This window comes from Saccopteryx bilineata, chromosome 4 (assembly GCF_036850765.1).
Source record: "Saccopteryx bilineata isolate mSacBil1 chromosome 4, mSacBil1_pri_phased_curated, whole genome shotgun sequence".
Lineage (NCBI taxonomy): Eukaryota > Metazoa > Chordata > Mammalia > Chiroptera > Emballonuridae > Saccopteryx > Saccopteryx bilineata.
Genome location: NC_089493.1, coordinates 83116577 through 83126044, shown reverse-complemented (window position 1 = coordinate 83126044; position 9468 = coordinate 83116577).

The following is a 9468-nucleotide window of genomic DNA, read 5'->3' as shown; positions in this document are numbered from 1 at the left end:
CAAGGGCGTCGTCGGCTCCATACTGATTTGATCTGAATCCTGCCCACTATGCCAGATGTAATGCCAGTGGCAGAGGCCAGGCAGGTCCACATTGGATTTGAGCTGATGGTAGAGAAACCACAGAGCCAAAAAGCTCTGGACCATTTCCGTTCAACAAATACTTGCAACAGTGGACTAGCAAACCGGCAGGGGAAAACCATCTCTCAAACAGATAGCAAAAACGGCCCCTCACAATGGTGGGCAGGCACTCCACCATCTGCAATCCACACTGAGCGCAAGCACCCACAGCCCTGCACGGACCACCCACACATGGTGCTGCCACCTGCTTACGCACCAATCAAGCAAAGTCTTGCAGCCAGCAAATCAGCAAGCAAGCCCAACACAGCTGTTTTTCTAGCAGTCTATAAACTAATTAAAAACTTACCCCACCAATTTTTAATCTTTACTTTGTATCCTAAGAAACAGTGAGTTTTTTTCACAGATAATTCCCAGAGGCAGATGGTCCCAGAGGAGCCAGGTCTCAGCTGTTCCTGGGAGACACCTGACCTCCACTGCCTTGAAGATTTACCAAGGACGCCAGATGGACCATGCTGATTAGGCTGTGCTGCATCAGAAGAACTTGCCGAGGAGATGTTTCTTCATCTGAACTCCCACCTCTTGCACATTGTTCTGTGACTAACTGCATGGACTTTTCCTTTTTTTTTCTTTTTCCCTGAACCCTATAAAAATTGCCAACACCAGGAGAGTGTTAAGGCAGCTTTGTGGACAGGACTCCCCTGCCTTCCAGGGAACCAGTATTTCTGAATTAAAGACACTCATATACTCAGTCCATTTGTCTCTTTTGATTGGCTGAATGTGACAAGCTGCCCCGAGCCCGGCTTGTTCTGGTAACACCTGGGTTTACACCACATTAGTGGATTTTAATATTTGGCACAAATTAATATGCTAGGAATTTCTGAGATGGCCACACTCACACTTTCATGTTTTGAGTATAGTTCATTGACACCCTTACTGGCTTGGTGAACTTTAAGGGCCTGAAAGTCACTCTTAGTGTTCTGCTGTTTCCTAATATTTTCTCATTCTGTGAGTGCAACACCCAGATGTGACCAGGAGATGGTGCTGTGGACCAACTTTTCCCTCCCTCCTATCCTGTAACGCAGGTAGTTTTCTGAGATCCCAGGTGAAATATCTTGAGATAGCTTTCCTACCTTTCCTATTGAGGATAATAAACTGCTCAAGTCTGCATGCCAAAAACAATCTTTAAAATAAAAAAAAAAACCTTTTAGGGATAAAAGATGATGATGGACTGACTCTGAACCTTGCTGCTGGGAAAACAACTGTTGATAGGCTTGCTCACTTGTGCTTTGCCTGATCAGTGCGTGAGCACATGGCAGCACCATGTGTGTATAGTCTGTGTAAGGCTATGGGTGCTTGCCCTCAGCGCAGATCGCAGATTGCCTGTCCACCACTGCGAGCGGCTGTCTTGCTGTTTGTTCGCCTACTGCCGTGAGAAGTTTTCCCCTGCCTCTTTGCTCATCTACTGCTGTAAGACTTTATTAAGCAGGAATGGCCCAATGCTTTCTGGCTCTGCAGTTTCTCTACTGTCTGCAGGAATTCAATGGGAACCTGCCTGGCCTCGGCCACCGGCATTATACCTGCTCTAAAGCCCTAAGATCTGAACTTCACACTGAACTTGAACTTGGAGGAGGTAAGGAGTTGAGGGTTGACTGGTGTCTTCCAGTTGCTAAGAATGAGGTTAGGGAAAGAGTTTAAAGAAGTTTGGAGACCAGTCTGAGGCTTCCTGCTGCTTTACAAGCACACAGAGAAGTGATTTCAATATAAATGGAGTTCCAAAAAATACATATATTTTATGCTGTCCTTGGTTTAACCATAAAAATGTCAGGCAAAAGTTGCTATCTACAAAATTAGCATAAGGAAAACATCTGATTTCAAAGGCCATAGTATTTTGTCCAAGCCTTTGTAACCACGAACGTAGTTGGCTCACTTTCCTAGTATTCTGAGATAATGCTAACTGACTGTTTGGTTTTCCTCTGGTGTATTTATAACTTCTGGTATTTGTAGCTGGAATAGATTTTCATTTCCAATATGCATGCAAATAACATGACCATGACCCTGTAAATGTCCCACAGGCCGTTTAAGAAATAGGGTGTTGTCATCCCAGAGGTGAGGTCCCTGCATCCTCCCTATGAGTGTCTAAGCCAATTAGCTCAGTTGGTTTGAGTAGGGCTGTAAGACATCCAAGGTCACACAGTAACTATCTGTGGCAAGGTCAGGCAAGTTAGAGACGAAAGAGCCAGTGTCTTCCAAGCACCCAGAGGAATGCTCTCTAACCTAGGCAATATGTGAGTCATTGGAAACGTGGAAAAATATCATGAGCATGGCTCAGTGTTCCTTGATGCTTAATGGAACAGTCCCTCAATAATGTCATCATCACCAGCGGAACCAGTTTTGTCTAAATAGGGCGACCCCTTCCTAAAAATGAAGTTGATTCACAATGTGACTCTTTGTGTGACTCCCTGTGTCTCCTAAGTTGTTTTTTTATTACCATCACACATGACAATTAGGATGAAATGGAAAGATAACTATGCTTGTTGATAGAGTCAGGAAACAGCTTAACACTGAGTGGATGGTTCTCCTACTGTAGGGCCCTCATCAGCCGCAAAAGTCTAGGAAAACTGCAAAACAGGTTTTTCATCATTTTTGCATGCTGTCTATGGGATCTCTCTATTAGCCACCATGATCCAGATCTATACTTGTGATTTATAGTTGTTTACTTGGGAAGTAAAAACTCTTATAAAACAGGAAAGGGACTTTTCATGTAAAGAATAAATATTTGAACGTGCCTTCCTGAGGAGAGCTTCCACTGCCAGCGGGGTGAGTGTCTGATTCATATATAATAGCTCACATTCACTGACCAGGGGACAGGCTCTGTGCCGGGCACAGTACAAATATTACTTCTTTTAATCTTCACAAAAACCTTATGAAGTAGGTACTGTTATTATCTGCATTTTTTAAGGATGTAGAAATAGACTCAAAAAGACGAAGTAATTTCTCTGGCTACTAAATGGCACAGTCACGATTTGAACCCAGTAATAAATAAGTCAAAGGCCATGTTCTTGAACACCACCCCATCCTATTCAGCCTGTAACTTATCGGAAACAACCGAATTTCAGTCTGATTCCTTTTCTGTTTCCAAACAGGGTTACATAGCTGTATTTCTATAAGTGAGGAGCAGGCTCCAGTGTCTGCATTCAGATACCATTCACTTCCCAGTTCTCCTCAATAGGCAGGTATGTAGGGAGGTTGAAAATCACAAGGTCGGTCGGTGTTCCTGTTTCTTAGTAAGTCCCACACGTGTGTTTAACATCGCTCCTTGGAATGTGGGGCTACCTTTTCTCTATTGTTCTCAGCTTGGGACTATGTCAAAGATTCCAGACAACAGGAAAAGACCCATTCAATATTCTGTTTCAGTGGAAGACTCCGCTCCTCTCAGTGCTCAGCACAAAGCAAGCCCTGTGCTTAATAGGAAACACCATCCCGAGAGGGCATTTAGGGTTCCATCTACTGTTACTTCAGCATATTCTCCAGGGTTTTGTCCTTTCAAAGTATCTTTCTTGTTTCTTGTAACACATACACTATTCTTACAAAGGAAAATTCTTCCATAGTTAATTACCAAGAGGATACATTTTCCTCCATATCATCCAACCATGTAGCTTTAAACAAAACATTAAATAAAGAAGAATTGGTGTTAAACATGTCACTTGCTTTCAGAAGTGTACAACCTACTGCTACTCCCTTCACCAGAAGGCTCCTGTTGTTTCCCTGTGGAGCCCCTCCTCTCTATGAGTGTCTGCCCTGGGGAGACAGCGTGGCACTATGCTGCAGGGACTGGGATAAAAGGGATGTCACTGCTGGCGGGGGGAAGGTTTCATAGATGTTGGACATGAGTTGAACCTTGAAGGAGGTACAAAAGTTGAACGGATAAGGAGGTGAGGTGGGGTGTATCATGTAAAGCAGGGGTCCCCAAACTATGCCCTGCAGGCCACATGTGGCCCCCTGAGGCCATTTATCTGGCCCCCGCCGCACTTCTGGAAGGGTACCTCTTTCATTGGTGGTCAGTGAGAGGAGCATAGTTCCCATTGAAATATTGGTCAGTTTGTTGATTTAAATTTACTTGTTCTTTATTTTAAATATTGTATTTGTTCCCATTTTGTTTTTTTACTTTAAAATAAGATATGTGCAATGTGCATAGGAATTTGTTCATAGTTTTTTTATAGTCCGGCCCTCCAATGGTCTGAGGGACAGTGAATTGGCCCCCTGTGTAAAAAGTTTGGGGACCCCTGATGTAGAGAAAAAACTCAGATGGGGCAAGAGTCAGTGCTGGAATTGAGCCTCTTGGTGTAGACTAGGAAACCTGATAGGAGTGGAAGGTAAGTGGTCTGTATGGACTGGAGGTAGGGGCATAGATTAAGTGGATGATGAGTATGAAGTCAATGGAGGGAGTTGTGGAGCTGGCAGGATACCAAGGGCAATATTTCAGTGTAGACTCACCTTTGGAAGCCATCTATTCCAGACCTCATGTCTTAACGGCTGAGGCAATGGAGATTCAGGGTGGTGAGGCAACTTCCCCAGGCTCTCACAGGGTCTCAGTGGCAGAAGGGTCATCCAGTGCTTGCTCCGTGGTGCAGTGCTGCCTCTGTGCATGGTCTGAGCGTGAACATACCGCTGTTGTAGGCCAGGAAGCTAGAAAGCCCTGTTATGACACATTTCCAGTTTACTAGATGTATCGAACAGGGAGAAACTAGAGAATCAGAAGGAGAGCTGTTATTACTATATTACAAGCTTGAGGAGGGTACTGTGGCCTTGGCTGTTGGCAGGGGGACAAAGGAGATAATCAGATGTATTAAAGGAGAAGTTGGTAGAACCCACGTCGTAGGGCCCAGGGAAGAGAAACATAAACTGACTGCAAATGTCAAGTTTTGGGTTCTTATAGAACAGTGTCAAGGGAGCAAGAGGGGGAGATTCTGGTCTGAGTTTGGAAATGTTTGGTGAATAGACTCAGTGATAGACATCGGGAAACAATGTTTATTCATTTCATCTAATGACTTTTTATGAATGCCTACTATGAGCTATCATGCTAGGAACTGGATAAACAAGTAATGTGCTCTTGCTCTGGGACCTTGTGGGGCTTTCATCTGGTTTCCTAGTAGAGAAGCAGGACCTTCGGTGAGAGGGACCCCCTGGAGTGGTGACTCTTGGAGCCATCAACTGCGGTGGTGCTTGGTAGGTGACCTCTCTCAGGCAGTGAGCACAGAGTGGACAGCAGGGGTTGAGGGCAGTCTGTGGCCCCTGCTTACTGCAGGGAAGATGCCATCATTATCAAAAAGTTCTAAGTTTTAAACACATTGTCCTGAGAGTTTTAAAATCACTTCTCCTCTTATTTTGTTTTATTTAAATAAATTATTTGAGCTCTAACATCCAGGTGAATAGAATGAACGATTAAACAGGCTGTCAATGGAATGAGCGTGTCCACTGACCAGATAAAAGGTGTCAGACTAACTATATTTTAAAAATTCCCCTGGCCCACTGGACCGGCACCAGCACTTTTGTTGGTTTCAATTGTCAGGATTCTTCAAGCTTGGCCCTTGCCCCACCAGTTGGTGTTACCTGCTAACCCCCTCCCCTTTTTAAAGATTTTATTTATTCACTTTAGAGAAGACAGAGAGAGAGAGAGAGAGAGAGAGAGAGAGAGAGAGAGGCACAGGGAGGAGCAGGAAGCATTAACTCCCATATGTGCCTTGACCAGGGTTTCAAATCAGCAAACTCAGTGTTCCAGGTTGACAGTTGATCCACTGTGCCAACACAGGTCAGGCCTCTCTCTCTTCTTTTTTCTCCCTAGCTTTAACCCACACTTGAAATGGCCTCAGGGTCATTTAGGAAATTCTGACCAGTGGGATCCTAAAGGATTTAAGAGGTTTAGGGCAGGCCTAGGAGCACCCCCAACCCCCAGTCTCCTGATTAAAAAGTCATAGTAGTTGCCCAGAGGTTAAGAGAAAATCTTTTTGAATGTTAATACTAAAATTATCAGATGGACATTTCAAAGCCTTATTTACTACTTTATTATAACATTAATGTTAAATTTCAAACTTCTATAAATCTCACAGAAGCAATCGTAATGTAAATCTTACAAGTAAGAGATCAATTGTTAAAAGAGAATCTATAATGAAAAAAAAAATGTAGAAATTATCTTAGTGACTAAGTTCTTAATAGTCTTTTCCAGAGATGTCTTTTTAGGGTGGGATGTGTATTAAAAAAAACCCCATAGAATTCAGCCTTTGAAAGACTGTGATGACTCATGGTCTAAAGACAATATTCAATTCTTCAGGGCAGGAGGGAGCCATTCTCCATTCCGTTGTTCTGCCAGCCTCCCCCCCTCCCTGTCCTGTGTAACTGGATGTGCTATCTTTCCCTTCTTGCTCATGGAAATGCTTGCTATGCTGGCTGCTTTTCTTCCTTCTCTTTAACTGTAGACATCTCTCTATTCTTCCTCTCATTTTTCTTTCCCAGGACACAGAGTGCCTCCGAAATTTGCTTCTATCTGCTCTGATCCATTAAGATTTTAAAGTTTAACCCTCAGTATGGCATTATTATTATTTTTTTCTGTTGTAGCTCCTGTTGGGATGGGGAGAAGTGTCTCACTGTTTGCTGTACATCTAGTCAATAATAATCTTTGTTCTTGGATTATCTAGGAAAGTCAGCTGTGGGAGCTATAAATCTTTTTTTCTTTTTTTTAAAAAATATTCTATTGATTGAGAGAGAGAGAGAGAGAAAGAGAGAGAGAAGGAGAGAGAGAAGCATCAACTCATTTCACTTAGTTGTTTCACTTGGTTGCACACTTATTGGTTGCTTCTCATATGTGCCCTGGCCAGGGCAACCTCGGTGCAGAGGGCAATGCTTTATCCACTGAACCACCCAGCCAGAGCAGGAGCTGTAAATCTTAAGTCTTAGTGTCTCAGTCTTTTCTGAGGTGCAATGCAAGTAATTTTTAATTAATAATAATTAAAAATCTTAGCACTAATAATCTTAGCAATAAAGTGTATGATCGATGATTCTTGGAAAATAAAATCAGAGAGGATTGCAAGTTATTCCTATAATCAGTAATCCTCAGTTTGGAGTCTCATGTTTTTGGAGAAGAAGTGAGTCAGAAATGAACATGGCCCAAAGTCACTCTTGGTGCCTACAAGGCAACATGCTCACGTGTGTGTTTCTTTATTATTTTTATGAGTGGGAGCTGGACACTTTTATCTTGGAGCTATTTGAAAAAAAAAATCCAGATTTTATTTAATAATGAGTCAAGCAACCTTGAGATCCACAGCCCTTCCCCTCATGAATATTGAAGTTACTCTGAATGACATAAGTTCAAAGGAAGTTCTATCAGAGTAGTTAGGTCAGAATGTGTCAACTGAACATAAGGCTGATTACCTGGACCGGTCTAACTTGGTCACACGCTTGCTGCTCTGACACCCGCGGACAGCCGGACTCGCCCAGGAACAGCCGCTGCACAGCGCTTTTCTTGCTGCCTTTGTTTCTCTCTGCTTGTTCCTGTTATCCTTCCCTCCTTCCTGCCTCACTTACTCCCTCACCAGACTCCATCTTTCCTCTTCTCTGAACAGCAAGTCTGTCTTCCTACAGTGTGGCTCTACGCCAGAAATAATGGAAATGGTGGAAAGTTTTCCTGTGGTTAGAGTTGAGGCCAGCAGCAGTGGGAGCTGATCCCTCGCCCGCCTCCCTCTAGACACCCTTCTCTCCAGGCGCGCACTCAGGCTGGGCCGGGACATAGCAGAAGGAGAGCAGAGGAACCCTGAGACGCTTGCAGGCTCTTGCTGTCTGCTGTATGCCGGGAAACCGCAACTGAGAACACAGGCTGGCACTCCTGGAAGGGTGGGAGGCACCAGCCAGCAGTCCTTCCTTGGAGGGAGCTGCCTGACACGTTAGAAAGGGCCCCTTGCTGCACGAGGCTCCCCCTCTCAGTCCTAGCACGCACAGGGGCCCAACAGGGTAAACACCTCCAGGCCTCCTGGGCCCACCTGGCCCTGTTGAAACCCCACCCCTGTGTGTTTGGGTTAGACCAGTAGAGAATTTCCAGGAGTCTTGAAATGCTTGTGGCCAACCTGGAATTTCCTGAGAGACCTGGCTGCCGCGACCATGCCTTCTGTGACTGACAAGGACATTTGTGCAAAAGTGGGTCACAGGAACTCCTTGGGCCTTAAATTCCCATAAGGTACAAATATACCAGCTATAAAAGTTCTAGGCAATGTCAGAGAAGGTCAATCTCAGTCAGGGCAGAGGTATGTAGGCAGCATCTTGTGTCTTTGGCTTAGTCTAAGCACCAACCTTTTAGTATTTGTTGTTAAGGCCCCTGCCTTACAAGATCAGCTACCATTTGCTTAGCACCCTTTGAAGTTGGAAGGTGAAGGCCATACGGGGCTCACTGGAATTCACAAGTTCTCATGGGCTAAGACACAAAGCAATGGTTAAACTGTTGGTATGCTGAATGGAGATGACATTGACCTTTCCAAGCGGACGCAGCACCTAACTTGCCCCAGTGAAAGCTCAGGAATGGTCATTCTCCTTTAAGCCACATTCAAGCACACTCAAAGACACTTTGTGGGGGTTACTACCTTTCCTTAACTTTCAGAAGTATTAGCATATTCCTTCCTCATATATCGTTCTGTTATTTTTCTCTATGAAATTTTAAAATTAATTTTTAAAGTTTATTGATTTTAGAGAGGAAGGGGGAGAGAGAAAGAAACACTGACTTTTTTTTGTTCCTCTTATTTATGCATTCACCGGTTAATTGTTGTATGTGACCTGACCAGGGATTGAACTCACAACCTTGGCACATTGGAATGATGCTCTAATCAACTGAGCTATCCAGCCAGGTTATTTTTGATTTCACTTAGCAAATATTTACTAAACATGTGCTAGATCCTTTATTAGATAGTGAGAAAATAATGACGAGCAAGAGAGTCCCAGATCCATGCCCCTTAAAAGTATAAAATCACCAGAAAGCAGGACCGAGAGTCCCCTGGTGCCCCGTCTGTAGAATAGGCTCCAGAGCACTCCGGAGCCCTGCTGTGTTTGCCCATCTCTTCCTCGAGACCAGGGGTCTCAAACTCGCGGCCCACCGAACAATTTTGTGCGGCCCGCAGACTAATCCACGAAGTTCAAAATAATTTTGGATAAAATTAAGTAAGCCTAGGGGCCTACTTGTATTTTTCATTTCTCTAGCATCCTAGCTAGATATTAGCTTAGTTAACAGCAGTTGTGATGCGAACTACAGTTTCTGGTCGTTTTGTGACACTGAGTAAACTGCATGTACGATTGTGCTTGTTGTACTGATTTTTTTTTGTTTTCAACTGCAGTGAGAAAAGTGTTGTGTAACAG